The sequence below is a fragment of the Stenella coeruleoalba genome (assembly GCF_951394435.1).
Source record: "Stenella coeruleoalba genome assembly, chromosome: 10".
Classification (NCBI taxonomy): Eukaryota; Metazoa; Chordata; class Mammalia; order Artiodactyla; family Delphinidae; genus Stenella; species Stenella coeruleoalba.
Window position 1 is genome coordinate 64,912,766 of NC_137156.1, and position 17,943 is coordinate 64,930,708.

General features: G+C 44.5%; 1 protein-coding gene across 4 annotated transcripts in view; it reads right to left on the bottom strand.

The window, feature by feature from the left end:
* SCAP (SREBF chaperone) overlaps positions 1-10,780 on the bottom strand; it is a 90,055-nt gene extending 79,275 nt beyond the window's left edge. For all 4 annotated transcript variants that reach the window (XM_079933801.1, XM_079933800.1, XM_079933799.1 and 1 more), the window contains exon 1: positions 10,642-10,780. The gene's annotated coding sequence lies outside the window, so the exon portion shown is untranslated. The remainder of the gene's footprint in view (positions 1-10,641) is intronic.
* Positions 10,781-17,943: the final 7,163 nt, after the last annotated feature.

The window sequence follows — 17,943 nt, forward strand, 5'->3', positions numbered from 1 at the left end:
GACTCTGCGCTCCCAATGCAGGGGGTCCAGGTTTGATCCTTGGTCGGGGAACTAGATCCCGAATGCATGCCGCCACTAGGAGTACGCATGCCGCAACTAAGAAGTCCACATGTGGCAATGAACATCCCACATGTTGCAGCTAAGACCCAGTGCAGCCAAAATAAATACATATTTTTTAAAAGTAAATACACAAATTTTTTTTTAAAAAAAGATACTATCAACAGGGAATTCCCTGGTGGTCCAGTGGTTAGGGCTCCACACTCTCAGTTCTGAGGGCCCGGGTTCCATCCCTGGTTGGGGAACTAAGATACCATAAGCCATGCAGCATGGCAAAAAAAAAAAAAAAACACTATCAAAAGAGTAAAAAGGCAACCCACAGAATGGGAGAAAATATTTACAAATCATACAGCTGGTAAGGGATTAATATATAGAATATACAGAAAAGTCCTAAAACTCAACAACAAAAAAACAAACAATCTGATTAAAAATAGGCAAAGGACTTGAATAGCCATTTCCCCAAAGATATACAGATGGCTAATAAAGACAAGAAAAGATGCTCAACATCACTAATCGCTAGGGAAATGCAAATCGAAATTACAATGACTCAGTAGCAACCACTGAAAATACCTCAGAAATATTAATAGAATAGAGCTTGCTCTGCACCCAGGACAGTGCTAGTGCTAGAGCTGCTGGTATAAAAAAGCCACTGAACTATATCTAACCGGACTCCTGCCCATCTATAAACATTCAAGAAGGCAGGATTTAGCAATCTAAAGTGAGCAGGGGGCCAGTAATTTGAAACAATGTACAATCAATACTAGGTTATGTGGTTATATAAACTCATAACTTCTTTCTTTAGGTGAATTAAAGCAGATCCTTAAATACACACTGCTGCTACCTTAAATAAATTTATTAGAAATCTCTTCTGTAGTTTCTTTCATCCATTTTATAAACCGTACAAGCACAAATATAAGGCAGTATTTACCATTTAAATTATGAAAAGAATTTAAAAAGGTTTAAGGTCAGGGCTTCCCTGGTGGCGCAGTGGTTGAGAGTCCGCCTGCCGATGCAGGGGACGAGGGTTTGTGCCCCGGTCCGGGAGGATCCCGCGTGCCGCGGAGTGTCTGAGCCCGCGCATACGGAGCCTGTGCTCCGCAGCAGGAGAGGCCGCAGCGGTGAGAGGCCCGCGTACCGCAAAAAAAAAAAAAAAAAAAAAAAAAGGTTTTAAGGCCAAATTGAGTATATGAACTTCAGGAATATTAGTAAAATGGTCAACTCTGTAATTATGATATTTAATTGTTCAATTGCTTATGCTATAAATTTTATTATTTTTTAAAAATATATTTATTTATTTTTGGCTGCCTCACGTCTTAGTTGCAGCGTGTGGGCTTAGTTGCCCTGCGGCATGTGGGACCTTAGTTCCCTGACCAGGGATCGAACCCACATCACTGGAAGGCGGATTCTTAACCACTGGACCACCAGGGAAGTCCCTATAAATTTTAAAATACACATGTAAAATGAGATTTAGAAATGCTGCTCTTTTCTAGGCTCATATTTTTCTAGAGTACATTTTCACTCCTGCCTTAGTTATTGAAGATATCTTTCTGAATCAATGTATGATGCTGTGAATGGACACTTTATCTCAAGTCATAACTACTCATTTGTATAACATTATGAAAGTTATTGTTTTTTATGTTTTTTTTTGTTTTTTTTTTTTGCGGTACGCGGGCCTCTCACTGTTGTGGCCTCTCCCATTGCGGAGCACAGACTCTGGACGCGCAGGCTCATCGGCCATGGCTCACAGGCCCAGCCGCTCTGCGGCATGCGGGATCTTCCCGGACCGGGCACGCACGAACCCGTGTCCCCTGCATCGGCAGGCGGACTCTCAACCACTGCGCCACCAGGGAAGCCCAAGAAAGTTATTCTTAATTTGAATACTAATCAGAGGATAAAATTTTAATGTTCTGGAGACTTTATTTTCACATATTATTTGTTAAATGCTGGACTATATGATGAAAATGTTTTCAAGAAATCATTTTAAGTATACAGATCAGTGTTTCTTACAGGTAAAATGCTAAAATAAGCTTCCTATAATAGGTACAGGTGTTATTTTTGAGTTTTGTACAATATTACAAATTAACAACACAAAAAATGTTTAATTTATTCAACAAATACGTTCACACAAATTTGGTAGGACTTTAGAAAGACTATTTGAGAAGATCTGGTTCACTTACACTACATATACTGTATTATCCTTTCATAGCATTAGGTGCCTGGTACTTTAAATCTGTGACAAACCATGACAAATTTTTAAAGAGGAAGTATTATTGTAAAATGAAGAATTATGTATTTCTTAACTTTTTTTTTTTTTTTTGGCGGTACGCGGGCCTCTCACTGTTGTGGCCTCTCCCGTTGCAGAGCACAGGCTCCGGACGCGCAGGCTCAGCGCCCATGGCTCACGGGCCCAGCCGCTCTGCGGCATGTGGGATCTTCCCGGACTGGGGCATGAACCCGTGTCCCCTGCATTGGCAGGCGGACTCTCAACCACTGTGCCACCAGGGAAGCCCTAAAATGAAGAATTATGTATTTCTAAATGCTGTATTGCTGTAAATTTAACTGAAAAAGCTCTGCTTATTTAGTGTTTTGAGGAAATATCCTCTCTTCAGTTAAACATTTTCATAATAGAATGATGTAAACTGCAGTGATAAACAGTATTATTAAAATAAAATGTTTATATATAAAAAAACAACAAAAAAGAAGAAAGTTATTCTCAGCGAATAGTTGAGATCTGCACTATGTAACCACTTTCTGTGTTGATTTTAAGTGATCTTTAAAAAACTTCTTAGCAAAAAAACAAAAAAACCACAAGGAGAGGGCTTCCCTGGTGGTGCAGTGGTTGAGAGTCCGTCTGCCGATGCAGGGGACACGGGTTCGTGCTCCGGTCCAGGAAGACCCCACATGCCGCGGAGCGGCTGGGCCCGTGAGCCATGGCTGCTGAGCCTGCGCGTCCGGAGCCTGTGCTCCGCAACGGGAGAGGCCACAACAGTGAGAGGCCCACGTACCACCAAAAACAAAACAAAACAAAACAAAAAAAACAGAAAACGGGACTTCCCTGGTGGTACAGTGGTTAAGAATCTGCCTGCCGATGCAGAGGACACGGCTTCGATCCCTGGTCCAGGAAGATCCCATATGCCGCGGAATAACTAAGCCCGTGCACCACAACTACTGAGCCTGCGTTCTAGAGCCCGCAAGCCACAACTACTGAGCCCGCATGCCACAACTACTGAAGCCCATGTGCCCTAGAGCCCGTGCTGTGCAACAAGAAGCCACCACAATGAGAAGCACATGCACCGCAACGAAGAATAGCTCCTGCTCGCCACAACTAGAGAAATCCCGCATACAGGAATGGACACCCAATGGAGCCAAAAATAAAATAAATAAAATAAATTTAAAATAATAATAATAAAGCTTAAAAAAAGACAGAAAACAACAAGTGTTAAGCAAGGATGTGGAGAAACTGGAACCCTTGTACATTGCTGGTAAGAATATAAAATGGTACAGCCTCCATGGAAAACAGTATGGTGGTTCCAAAAAAATTAATCATAGAATTACCATCCAGCAATTCCACTTCCATACTGGCCCAAGAGAACTGAAAACAAGGACTTGAACAAATATGTGTACACCCATGTTTACAGCAGCATCATTCACAACAGCCAGAAGGTGGAAACAATTCAAATGTCTGTCAACGGATAAATGGATAAACAAAACGTGGTATATACACGGAATATTATTCAACCTTAAAAAGGAAAGAAATTTTGATACATGCTATGACATGTTTGAACCATGAGGATATTATGCTAAATGAAATAAGCCAGCCATAAAAAGACTAATACTGTATAAGCCCACTTATATGATATACTTAGAGTAGTCAAAATCATAGAAGGTAGGATGGTGACTGCCAGGGACTTGGGAGAGGAGAAATGAGGAGTTATTGTTTAATGGGTACAGAGTTTCAGTTTTGCAAGATGAAAAGAGATATGGAGAGAATGGTGTTGATGGTGCAAAAAAAATTATGAATGTACTTTTAATACCACTGAACTGTACGCTTAAAAATGGTTAATATGCTAAGTTGTGTATTTACCACAATTTAAAAAAATGGAACAAAAAAGAATTAGTACATAGGAGGGGGCAGGGGAAAGCAGGGCTCAGAGGGATTCAAGTGTACAAAAAAAATGAGAGGAAATAGATGAGAACATAAATTTGGCTACAAAAATATAATCACAGTAATGTTTAGAATAGAGATGAAATGTGTTATATATTTTATGGTAAAATTTGAGAGAAAGAGCAAAACATCTAGCTGTAAAAAAAAAAAAAAAAAAAATGGTATATGCCAGAAGTAAGGTTAATACAGAAAGCACAAGCCAGAGGACTCTGAATATAAAAGAGACTCTGAGCTCCCTAGGGGCCAAGGCAAAGAGGGAACCATTTTGACACAGTTCACAGTATGGTTTAATCAAACCAATGGCCCAATGGTTCAGAAGAGGCATGAGCATTCCAGGCACTGGACCTGAAGGAAATTTCTAATTGCCTCCAGATTTTCTTGGGGACTTCTAATATAGATCTCAACGCAAGCTGATGGGGCCATGCAAAGTGAGTTTAGTTAAAACAAAAACAAAACAACTGGAAGGAGGCCAGAAATATGCTGCTTCCTAATGATCCAGTTTCATCCAAAGACAAAACACTGCCTAGAACAGGTACACTGAAGCATGTTCCAGCACAATTCCATGGATGTCCTTTGCCACAGTTGAGCTCAGGACAGCTTTTAGGAGGTGAAGAATTCAAGATTATCCTCCCTGACAAGAATATGAGATGCAGGGGCTTCCCTGGTGGCACAGTGGTTGAGAGTCCGCCTGCCGATGCAGGGGACACGGGTTCGTGCCCCAGTCCGGGAAGATCCCACATGCCGTGGAGCGGCTGGGCCTGTGAGCCATGGCTGCTGAGCCTGCGTGTCCGGAGCCTGTGCTCCACAGCGGTAGAGGCCACAACAGTGAGAGGCCCGCGTACCGCAAAAAAAAAAAAAAAAAAAGAATATGAGATGCAATGTTCTCTGTTGCCTGCTGAAGGCAGGCAGGTCTTGATGTTTCTAACAGTCACTGTCACTGGGGTGACAACCAAGAATGAATGTCAAACCGAACCATGGCTCATACCTGAAAGAAGGTAACTAATCACCCCATGGAGATGAGGTGGCATAAATACAGGCTGGTAGGGGGAAGGAGTGGGTAGGCCAGCTTGGGGCAGATCACGGGAGTGGGGAGCTACTGAAGATTGTTGAAGAGGAGAGAAACCATGGTTGAAGACTTCCTGAGTGACAATGCAGTCTTCTGAAAGGTGCAAACGAAGCCCACAGCCAAACTGTGAGCAAGGTTGCTCAAAGAGAAAGTCATTGGAAAACAAAAATAAATGAGAGAGGACTTCCCTGGTGGTCCAGCGGTTAAGACTCTGCGCTCCCAATGCAGGGGACCCAGATTCAATCCTTGGTCAGGGAACTAGATACTGTGTGCCTCAACTAAAGATCCCGCATGCCGCAACTAAGACCAGGAGCAGCCAAATAAATAAATAAATATATTTTTTTAAAAAAATAAATGAGAGCTCATGTTTTTAAAAATCCAAAAATGTTCCAGAATAGTTTTATACATGAAAAAATGTTCACACAATAACAGAAAATGGATACAAAACAGTATGATCTCATTATACAAAGAGAGAACAAGAGAATGAGCAGGAAAGAAGCCTGAGAAGGAGCCTGCTAGTGGTTACCACTGGGATTACAGACAATTGAAATGTGTGCGTGTGCATGTGTGTGTATGTGTGCGCTTGAGTGCGCGCCTATTAATTTTTATTCAACCTGGGTGACTCGAATTAAAAAAAAAACTCTAATTCCTCAAGAACCTTAAAACTTCAGGGAAAACAGAAATAGCACTATAACTGAGAATACAATCTTAATTATGACATCATCTAAAAATAAAAAGGAAATTGACTAAAAACAAGAACCAGTTATGTACAGATCTTCCTCAATTTACAATGGAGTTACATACTAATAAACCCATCCTAAGTTGAAAATATTGTAAGTCAAAAATGTATTTAATACACCTAGGCTGCTGAACATCATAGCTTAGCCTAGCCTACCTTAGATGTGCTCAGATTACTTACGTTAGTCTACAGTTGGACAAAAGCATCTAACACAAAGCCCATTTTATAATAAAGTGTTGAATATCTCATGTAACTTATTGAATAACGTACTGAAAATGAAAAACAGAATGATTTGAGTACAGAATGGCTGTAAGTGTATCAGTTGTTTACCCATGATTGCAGATCTGACTGGGAGCTGCGGCTCGATGCTGCCGTCCAGCATCACGAGAAAGAGCATGTACTGCGTATCACTACCCCAGAAAAGATCAAAATTCAAAATTTGAAGTATGGTTTCTACCGAATGTATGAGTGCTCTGGCACCGTCACATCGTGGAAAAACTGTAAGTTGAATCATCATTAATTCAGGAACCAACCGTACTTGGCAAAACTATACTATAAGACTAACTGATGCTGGGGACTTCCCTGGTGGTCCAGTAGCTAAGATTCTGCACTCCCAATGCAGGGGGCCCGAGTTCGATCCCTGGTCAGGGAACTAGATCCCACATGCTGTAACTAAATATCCTGCATGCCACAACTGAAAAGAAAAGATTCCGCATGCCGCAACTAAAAAGAACCTGTATGCCACAATGAAGATCCCGCGTGCTGCAACTAAGACCCGAAGCAGCCAAATAAATAAATAAATTTTTAAAAAAAAAAGACTGATGCTGATGAGATTCAGAGTGAAACATGAAAGCACTGACATTGTGCTCTGGTTTTAGAGCCATGGCTCTCAAAGTGTGGTTCCCTAGGCCAAACAGTAGCAGCACCTGGTAACTTGTTTCAAATTCAAATTCAAACTCTCACCTACGGATTCTGGAGGTGGGGTTAAAACAATCCCTCCAGGTAATTTTAATTCACACTAATGTTTGAGAACCTAGTTACGAAGTAATGATAACTCATCTGGATAAAAACAGCTTATATAATTAGGAAAATATATTTCTTGCTCAAAACCCATTCTGTTATTTTAACCTAAACTCCTGAACAAACACTAATCTATTCAATTGTGAAATGATAAGCTGGAAGATGACAAAGATATTTTTTAATTAGGTATAATTCTGGAACTGCTCATTTTGAAATAATGTACTAACCATTGCAGTGGAATGAACTGAAGAATCCAGTTTGTAAAAAGGGATAAGGAATCAATGTATTTGGAATTTCAATATTTAGATGATTTGAAAATACTCTAAGGTTGGGAAATAGTGCAAATACGACTATTACAACTGCCATATTTGCGTCAACTGAATAGTTTGGTCTCTCTGGCTTCAGACTGAATTAACATGTTTAAAATAGAAAAGGTTCAACAACAAAATTTTAACAACTTCTTTTTTTTTTTTTTTTTTGCGGTACACGGGCCTCTCACTGTTGTGGCCTCTCCCGTCGCGGAGCACAGGCTCCGGACGCGCAGGCTCAGCGGCCATGGCTCACGGGCCCAGCCGCTCTGCGGCATGTGGGATCCTCCCGGACCGGGGCACGAACCCGCATCCCCTGCATCCGCAGGCAGACTCTCAACCACTGTGCCGCCAGGGAAGCCCGTCTTCTTCTCTTTTTTGGCCAGACTGCATGGCTTGTGGGACCTTAGTTTCCTGACCAGGGATTGAACCGAGGCCCTCAGCAGTGAAAGTGCAGAGTCCTAACCACTGGAACGCCAGAGAATTCCCCCAAATTTTAACTTCTGAAGGGCTTTATCAGTCACTATAGTGTCACACTTAAGAGTGGTACTATATTTGAGACATAAAGACTATTGAAATACCAGATCCTCTTTCACACTCGGACTGCAATTTCTAAAATAATTTATAATTGGTTATTAATATGAAATACCCTTTCTATGATTATGTGGAATTACACTGAACTTCACTAGACTTCCAACTTAGGAACAAATGGGACAAATAACACTTCACATATTTTATGAATTCAGAAAATGCTAAATATCAAATAAACCAGTGGTTTCTCAACATTTTTGATTATGAATCCCCAACAACAAAAATTCAAGTACATATCCCCAATATACGTATACATAAATTATATATATGTACTACTGTGATAATACAGAGTATACATTATAAAATACAAAATAAAAATTAAATAAGGCTGAAATAAATACAAAGATTCGTTTTAATTTTTTTTCCTGAGACCAACGTGCACCCTTGGTGCTTACACACACACACACACCCCTCTTTGGACTCTACTGCAAAGCTGTATGGCCCAGCAACTCTGCAAACATTCTCAGGCAGTGCCCCTGACCACTCAAGAGGAAGCTGTCAAACACAGTGATCAAACGAATGTCTCCTTCCTGCGGAGTTCCACCATCTCTGACTCAAGTCTGTGATACTGGGTTCCTTCCTTCACCCCTAACACCCTCCTCTGCTACTTTTCACTTGGTAGGCAGTGGAGAAGACTGTGAGGCTAGCAGGTCCAAGAACAGCATAAAAGCAGGGACTCTGTTTTCAGACAAACCTGGGTTTCCACCTGGCCTCAGCTTCTAACTCACTAGGTGACCCAGAGCCAGTCAGATAACATCTCAAAAACTAATCAGTTAAGGGGGTGATAACAGCGTCATCGCCCCTGATTATGAAGATTAAGTGAGATAAGCTGTTATAAGAGCACCTAGCACAAAATCTAGACAGCCCAAGTGCTGGATAAATATTTTACCCAGAATTATTATTTCAGGCGGCAAAAGAAGTCACCTGGACTTTGCTTCAGTGGCCAACTCAGGAAAGGAGCAAATTACAGTGGAAGTAGGTAGGTGGTGCAGTTCGGCAGACCTGGTTTGAAGGCCTGATCCCCAATGCCAAGCTGGGTGACACTAGCAACCCAGTTTCTCTATGAGGGGGAGTCTTCTCATCTGTTTAATGGGAGCGATGACACAAACTGTGCATGAAGTACCTATCAGAGCCAGTAAAACTAACACTGGTGGCCACCAAAGGTGAGGGTAAGCAAATAACACATAAATCTAAGTGTCATTCCAGGGTCCTTAGGACACATTCATGTATACACTAAGACAGTAAGCATCCCCTAAAGTCTACCACCAAATGTTAATAAATGCATGTGTACTGAATCCCACAGGTATGGTTCATTTCCCAACTGGACAGTTTACTTGTTCATATATGACCTCAAGCAATTCACAATCTTTAGGCCTCCATTTTCTATGCATAAACTAGGAGTAGTAGACTTTTTATACCCACCTCCTGACAGTAAACTAATCTAGATGATGGGAGAGGGGGACCTAAACCAGTGATTATAAAGCACATGGAGACCTCTGGAGAGGTGCTGTTTTTGCCACAATAGCAAAAGAAAAGAGAGCTCTCAAACACCAGACGCGTTCATGATAAATGACAAGTAATTCTTTCAATTTCAATAAATCACCAAAAGAATGAGTGTGGAGATATATTTATACATATTTTGTGTTTTTTACATCGTGTGCCCCGGGGAATGCTGCAAATGTGTCAAACACCTAAAACCTAAATTCTATCAACATACATTAAAAAGATATAGGTCATCAATCAGAGGAACACCTGAAATACTCTCAGACACCCTTGACCCTGACTCCCTTATAAAAGCTTCAGTCTTTAGCACAATACCCTGAGATGGCAGCACAGCAATAAGGACACTGCATAACCAAACTTCACAAACGTTTGGTCAGAAACACACTCAAAGCTAGTATCATTAAAGAAACCTTTACTATGCCCTCTTCACAAAAATTATTACAAAATCCCCAGAAGGAGTTTAGTCACCCAGCTCTGTCACCACAGAAGGTGGGGCAGAAAGTGACACGAAACAGGGCAAACTCCTGCCAGGAGGGGACTCACTGCTCCCCTAGGCCACGAGCATTTCCACCTGTATAACTACCTATGGCTCAAACAGTCTGGATCCCTGGCTCCCTGCAGCTAATGCTATTCTGACGTTAGGATCCTGCATGATGAACGGAGGTAATAAACCACCCAGAATAAACAGAGGCAACATCAGTGAGCAATGTTTAGGTCTGAGCGAAAGAGAAAACTAGAAACCAAGCAAAACCCAGCAAAGAAGCTACGTGTTGCCTCTCAATCAGATCTTGCAAAAGAGGCAGGTGCGGACAGCGTGCTCTCCTCCGCACTCCGGAAAACCCAGACAGCCCCAAAGCAGGTTCTAGAACCGGCAGCTTCCCAGGGGACGGCAGGGCCAGTGGGCGCAACAGCGCGACCCACTCTCAGGCCAGTGGTCCCCGGGGCCAGGGGGAGGGCTGCGGGCGCGCGGTTGGCCCGGACGGGGGCGCGGCCAAGGTGGGATTGGGGACGCGGCAACCCGGCCCCCTCTCTGGCTGCAGCCTCTCAGCCCGGCCCGCACGGCTGCTGGACAGCGCCCACGCCGGCGCGCCAGTGCTCCCGGCGGCCCCCATCCCGGAACTCCCCGGGCCGCGCAGCGGGAGGCCCGAGCCGGGCCAGCGGGCGGACGCTGTGGGGACGCGCGCAGCGGTACCTGTGGCGGCAACAGCTCCCGGGCGGCGACGGCGGCGGCTGCGGCGGCGGGGACGGGGGCGGGGCGCGGCGTGCGCGCTCCCGGCCCGCGCGGTCCGGGCGTGGCGCCCGCCCTCTCTCTCCCGGCCGCCAGGCGCCCGCGCAGCTCTCCGCCCCTTCACCTCTCACCTCCTACCTTTCCCCTCCCGCTCCCGCCCCCGCCGTCCTTCGCCTGTGTTCCCTGTGGCGTGCGCATGCGTGATCGAGCGCCCAACCGCGGCTCCCGCTCGACCCCTGGTGGACACCGGTCACACGACAGCTGGGGAGAGGTCTGGGGTGGGGCGGGGCCGGGCGAGGCGGACCGCGAAGCTGGGACAGAACCTTGAGTAGAGCACCAGAGCTTTTAACAACACGTTCCGCAGAATTAGCAAGAACACGCACAGGCTGCCCATGTTCCCTGTTTCATAGCAGCGAAAAATTAAAAGCGGCCGAGATATACAACAAATGCAGATGGGTCGAATAAATTATGTCCATAAACTGGATTTCCTTAAGGCCTTTTAAAAGGGTAAGTTTTATGAATACTTAATGTGGAAAGATGTTCTTGAAAAAATGTTCAAAATGAGCTGTAGGGTATGGGCTCATTTTTGTTAAAAACAATCCAAGAAAGGTCTGGGGCGATGCTGATGTGTGGTCGGTGGATATCTCTGGGTGGAGGATTAGGGTGTTAGGATTTTTCCATTTGCTCATGGGCATGTAACCATCTTCTACATGGAACACATATTTGTTGTAATAACAATAGCTATGTCCGTCGAGTGTTTACTCTTCACCAGGTGCTTGAAACCAAGTCCTCCTAAAACCGAGTTCCTCTGCCGGGTTTATGATTATCCTCTCTACCCAAAATGTTACTCCCTTTCTGGTCCAATACATGTTTTCCTCAAGACTGAGGAGTAGCAGAGAACAGGGGGCATTGAAACCGAGCAGGACCCTGTGGGGCCCTCCTATAAGCAGATAAGTTAGGGGGTCCCCGGAGAAAGAGAACCAGGAATGGCTTTCATGATATTTTGTGATGTAAGCCTGGCCACAATGCTTGCCCTTGAACAGGTCTCAGTAATTAATGATCTAAGGGATGAAAGGGATGCAGGAACAGAGAAAAGGCAGTCAAACAATAGTGCAGTGTTACAGCAGAGTTCTAGTTCCTCCTCAAGGGATACACACAAAGTGTATCTTTGAGTTCTGCAAGAACCAAGGCCCCCATCCAGGTGGAGGACAGAATGATGCTGTTGACCCTCCTGACTTCAATCAACTAAAGCTTGGACTCTGTCGACCTTTGCCCCAATTCTATGTTGAATTCTCTTCTGCTTAAAGCCCCTTCTTGAATATGCATGTACCCTTAGCTTAAAACTTCCCCAATTTTGCTGTTCAGGGAGACGCTGCTTTGGGAAAGATCCCTGGTGTTCTCCTTACTGGCTCCGAGTAATAATCATTCCTTCTCCCAATCTCTGGCTTGGTTGTATCTATTGGCTTGATACCCACCAAGAGGTGAGCCCAGTTTTCACGTAACACTCCCAGGTATCAAAGCCTTTCCGTGTCCCCGTTTCTTGTTTGTAGGAAAAAGGCTTCAGCTTCCTTGACCTTCCCTGAGTTCCAAAGGGCAGATTCAAACAGTTACTAATCAAGGAAGTGAGGGAATGCAGAAACAAGTGAAAACAATCCCAGTTCCTCCTCGAGGAATTTACATAACAATATATCACTTTGAGTTCTTCTTCTGGAACTAAGGCCCCCACCCAGGTGGAGGATAATAACTTCAGGTTGAGCACAAGATTCCTGGAACACCACCCTGCAGCCCTCACCCCAAATTTTGCCTATACAAACTCTTCCCTGAAAACCATCAGGGAGTTCAGGTCTTTCGAGCACGAGCTGCCCATTCTCGCGTGGCCCTTGGAATAAACCTTTCTCTGCTCCAAACGCCTACGTTTCCATTTGTTTGGCCTCACTGTGTGCCCAGCACATGAACTTGGGTTGGACAACATGCTGAGCTGAGCACTTTGCACATGTCCTCATCTGACCTTCCTGAAAACCCCAAGATAGGTCTCGTTACCTGGTCTCACAAGAGAAGGGGAGGCTTTGCCCAAGATGAGGGTGCCGGTCCCAGCGGGCCCAGCTCTGGCCCATCCTGGGACGCTGCCCGTGGTGATTGCCTGTGGGCCAGCCCATGGGTACCTTGATCACACCACCCCACGTACTCGTGAACACAGGTCTCAAGTGTCAGGGGGCAGCCTCACCCCACCCTGCTGCCCTGGGCATGCTCCCCTCAGCTTACCCGCACCCACCCTGGTGCTATCTGGATGTGGCAGATAGATCCTGTTCCTGCCCTTGAGAGTGGCAGCGCTAGGGTTGCAAAAAGGGCAGATATAACCACAATGCAAGGCTAAAATCAGAGGTGGCCCTTCAGGCAGCTCCAGCCACCTCACCCCTCACAGGCCTTCTTCACAGCCCCTTCCCATCAACCCTGTTCCAAATTCTCCAAAGTCTTGCCTTCCTCCTTGCCCACCACAGTACTATCATGGTAAAATTAAACAATAATGGTGTTGGACTGTACCCCACAGGCCTACAAGCCCTGTGCTTGCCCAGCTTCAAGACGGAAGAAAGCCCAGAGTCAGCAACAGAGACGTAAGTGGTGTAATGGATGGGGGAGCTTACACGTCTGAAGCAAGGTCCTGGAGCGACACCCGACTGTGTGCGGTGGACGGAGGAGAGGACATGGCGGCAGTCTTCACTCCCAAGTGGAAGGAGAGGTTACCAGTTATAGAGGAATTGATGTCAGGTGGGCTCATTAGGTACCAGGGAAACCAGCAGAAGGGCACGCCCCTCACTGCCCCTTTGATAAGAATAATCACCAGCTGGGGTGGGGGCAGGAGCATAGGAAGGTCAGTCAGGTGCATAAGATATAGGTGAAGCAGGCACTGGTTGGGCAGGGGAATGTACAGAGAGCAAGAGAGCAGCCATCTTGAGTAGCCTGACCATACAAGTGGGGACAATTGACCTTGGCCCAGAGTGACCTTTAAAATTTTGCCCTGTATTCAGAGTTGGCTTTTGGCTTTAGATGAGAATGTTTATAAAGGAAGAATTCTTTTTGTTATTTTTAAATTAGAGAGGCAACAACAGAGAGCAGTGTGGGGAGCCTTACCTACACCCGTTATCTCACATCACTCCACGTCTGATCCCTTGCAGTGCCATCATCCGGCCCCTCAGAAAGCTTGGGCAAAAAGAACCTCAGATCTCTGTCACCAGTTTTTCCTTCTCTCTCCACTGCCTCGTTCCTTTTGGCAAATATAAATTCTACCCAATTTTTTTAGTTTTCTGAGTGAATGTCACCGTGCAGACAAAGTCCCAGTTTCTTCCCTTTACTGTCAAGTTCCTACAAAGAATGCAGTTCCAAGCTTGCCTCACAGCAGAGTCACTTGGGGGAATGTTTAAAGTGAAGTCGGAGTCACCCTGAGCACCACCCCAGGCCCACTGGACCAAAGTCTTCTCTCCAGAGATTGCTGGAGACCTGTCTTTTCACAACCCCTACCACAGGGACTTAGCTAGTCTGTCTTTTGGGTAGTCCTGTCACCCTCCCTACTCCCCGTCCCCTCACCACCCAACCGTTTCACCCGTGTTTACGGGGGAATGACGCTCAACAAGCTCTGGATACCTTCCCCCAAAAACAAGAGCCTCCAAACCTGACAAGCACTTAGTTAAGTGCCTCTGGGCCTTGCAGCACTGTCAAGAGTCCCCCGCTACACAAGAACCACTGGGGACCCTCTGAGGAACCTAAGGCTCATGGGCCCAAGGTGAATCCACTACTGAATGTCCCCCGCGAGCTGAATGAGGAGGCCAGGATTTTAGGGCTTTTCCAACAATTTATTATGAAAACATAGGAAAAGCTGGAAGAACCATACAGTTAACAACTATATATTCTAGATTCGACAACTATTAATGTTTTGCTTAGTATCACGTTTTTCTTAAAAAGAAAAAAAACCAAAAAACCTTTATCCACCTATCAATCCATCTTATTTGTTACGCATATCCAGGTAAGTTGCAGATACCTGATTTTAGTTTTTATAACTCAACACACAACCTAAAAGTTGACTGAAAAACAACACAAAACCTAAAAGTTGAAAATGGTGTATTACTTGAGGACATTATTGAGGACTATAGCCTGGAAACAGCCTCTCAGATAGCTCTGAGGAACTGTTTCAAAGAGGTAAGGGAGGAGCCAGGATATATAGCAGTTTTTGCTGGCGGCGGTGGGGGGTGGTGGTGGAAAGTAGTCAAATATCCAAAAAAACTACTGCTAATCACAAAAACAGATATCTCAAGTATGGGAAGACGCAAGAGTCTGGGCTCATTGAAATCATTCCTTTGATACGCATCTTAACTATGAGGGGCATCCCTCCTGAATGCCCCTCGGGGTGCACAGTTGTTGGGAGGCAGGCAGCTGCAGTGGCTGATGCCTTGATGGTGGGCAACGTGTGTTGTTTACTGAAGAGGTCGGCAATACTTTTTTGTCTACAAGCTCCATTTTGCCCTAACTAGCCAAAGCTCAACCTTACTTCAGATTGCTCCCCACGGTAAATTCAAAATTTAAAAAAAACTCAGTGGAGCTTAGAGATCATCCAGAAGTGATACCAATTCCCAGTTCTTGGGATTCCATGCTGGGCCAAACCTCAGGACAACCTTGAAAAATAGGGGTTGGGTCTATTTCACAGATGAAGAAAACTACCTTGAGAGGTGAAGAGATTTGCCCAAGGTCACTCTGATAACTGACCAAGCAGGCCACCACGGGACTCTGGGTTCCAGCCCACTGCCCAGCCACCTCAGCTGGTCATGGACACAGAGAAGGGTGTTTCACAATGATAGGGCTCTGTCCTTGCAATCACTTGCACTAACACTCATGCTCACCCTGAATTAAGCATTAGTGATAGCAGCTGGCAATGTGATAAAGTGGAAAGGGCTGCTTCAGGACTGGATTCCTTGGGTTTGAATTAAGGTTCTGACACAGCAGCAGCTGCTCTGCAGCCAGGAAAATTAACTCAACCTCAGGGAACCTGCACTTAGGAGTCAGGTTCCAAGATGCAACCAAGAAAACTGACCTCTGTGGCTTTCAAAAAACATCGCTATGAACACATGTAAAACACTGAGATTCTGATAACCAGTAGCCATTTTAATAACCATGATACAGTCATTAAAAATATTCAAAATCTCCAAGTTGTATTAGTCGTCATTCAATGCCTTTATTACCTGTCAAGTTCCTACTATGTGTCAGAGGCCAGGGATATAAGTTCTCTGCACTAGAGAAGCTGTCCTAGTGCATACCTTTAAACAAAACCTTACAGGCAATAGGATAAAGAATATTACTAAGGTTATAATAGCTGCCGAGAATAACGACAAACTATTGATTGTTGGCTCCTTGCCAGAGGTGGGCTTCACAATATATTACCTTGTAAAATCCTCATGATGGACTTTAGAGGCAGGTAAGATACACCTCATTTTAAGGATGCAAAAAGTAAAGGGCCTAGAGCTTTAACAACTTGTTGGAGGTCATGGAGAGGCAGCATCAAATGTCAATCTGCACAACCCCAAAGCCCCTGAAATTCTGTCCCTGAATTTCCAAGTGCTGTGGATGGAAGGGAGTTGGTTAGCAAGAAACCAAAGAGCAGGGATCACCAAGGGGCTACTCCATGAGCAGGGCCTTGTAAGGTAAGGCTTTGCAGCAATAGCTAATGCTTAAACTACATGCCAGGGCTACCTTAAACGTCATCACTTATTTCACCCTGACAACCCTTTAAACCCATGAAACAGGCTTATTATCTCCCCACTTTGTAGATGATGAAACTGAGGCCTGGAGAGGTTAAGTCACTTGAGCAAGGTGATTATAGTCGATTACTTCATTGTTCCCTTCTCTGTAAGCAGATCATACACACAGCCCTGCCCACTGTCAAGTGACTGTGGTGCCTCCCTGCAGGGTGAGTGACTTCATTGTCAGCCTTGGCCACGTGTCTTGCTTTGACCAATGGAGTGGAAATGAACGTGATCTACACAGGTCTAGAAGAAGCTTCAAGAGCCATTGTTCGTGTGGATGAGCCTCCTGTTCTTTCCCTTGGCCAGGAAAACAGCAGTCCCAAATTGGGACTGCTCCTTCCACCTGGGTCCCAGACCAAGAGGCCATGGAGCTGAACTGTAGCAATGACCCACAGTCCCTGGACATGTAATGTGAGTGAAGAATATGTTTGTCAATGTAAGTCACTAGGATTTGGGGACTGTTTGTTACTAAAGCAGAGCTCTAAGTGAGGGAGTCAGGATCCTGACCTCAGCAGCTATAGTTTCAATGCCATAAAAATTTACCTCTTTTAACTGTACAATGATTTTTAGCATAGCAAAGTGCAACTATCACCATAATCTACCTTTAGAACATTCTCATAATCCCCAAAAGAAACCTAGTGCATTGTTTCCCTTTCTCACCCCCAGTCCCACAGAATTGTGCAATACATAATCTGTGTGTCTGGCATAGAGTTTTTGAAGTTCACCCATGTTATAGCATGTATCAGTACTTCACTTCTAATTATGCCAAACAGCGTTTCATTGTATGGATATATCACATTTTGTTTATCCATTCATTAGATGACCAGTGGGTTGTTTCCACTTTTTGGCAATTATGAATAATACTGCTATGAACATCAACATGAGTGTTTAGGATAGCCTCATCCACCAGAGGGCAGACAGCAGAAGCAAGAAGAACTACAATTCTGCAGCCTGTGGAAGGAAAACCACATTCACAGAGAGACAGACAAAATGAAAAGGCAGAGGACTTTGTACCAGATGAAGGAACAAGATAAAACCCCAGAAACACAACTAAATGAAGTGGAGATAGGCAACCATCCAGAAAAAGAATTCAGAATAATGATAGTGAAGATGATCCAGGACCTCGGAAAAAGAATAGAGGCAAACATCGAGAAGATGCAAGAAATGTTTAACAAAGACCTAGAAGAATTAAAGACCAAACAAACAGAGATGAACAATACAATAACTGAACAGAGGAATCAACAGCAGAATAACTGAGGCAGAGGAACGGATAAGTGACCTAGAAGACAGAATGGTGGAATTCACTGCTGTGGAACAGAATAAAGAAAAAAGAATGAAAAGAAATGAAGACAGCCTAAGAGACCTCTGGGACAACATTAAATGCAACAACATTCGCATTATAGGGGTCCCAGAAGGAGAAGAGAGAAAGGACCTGATAAAATATTTGAAGAGATTACAGTCGAAAACTTCCCTAACA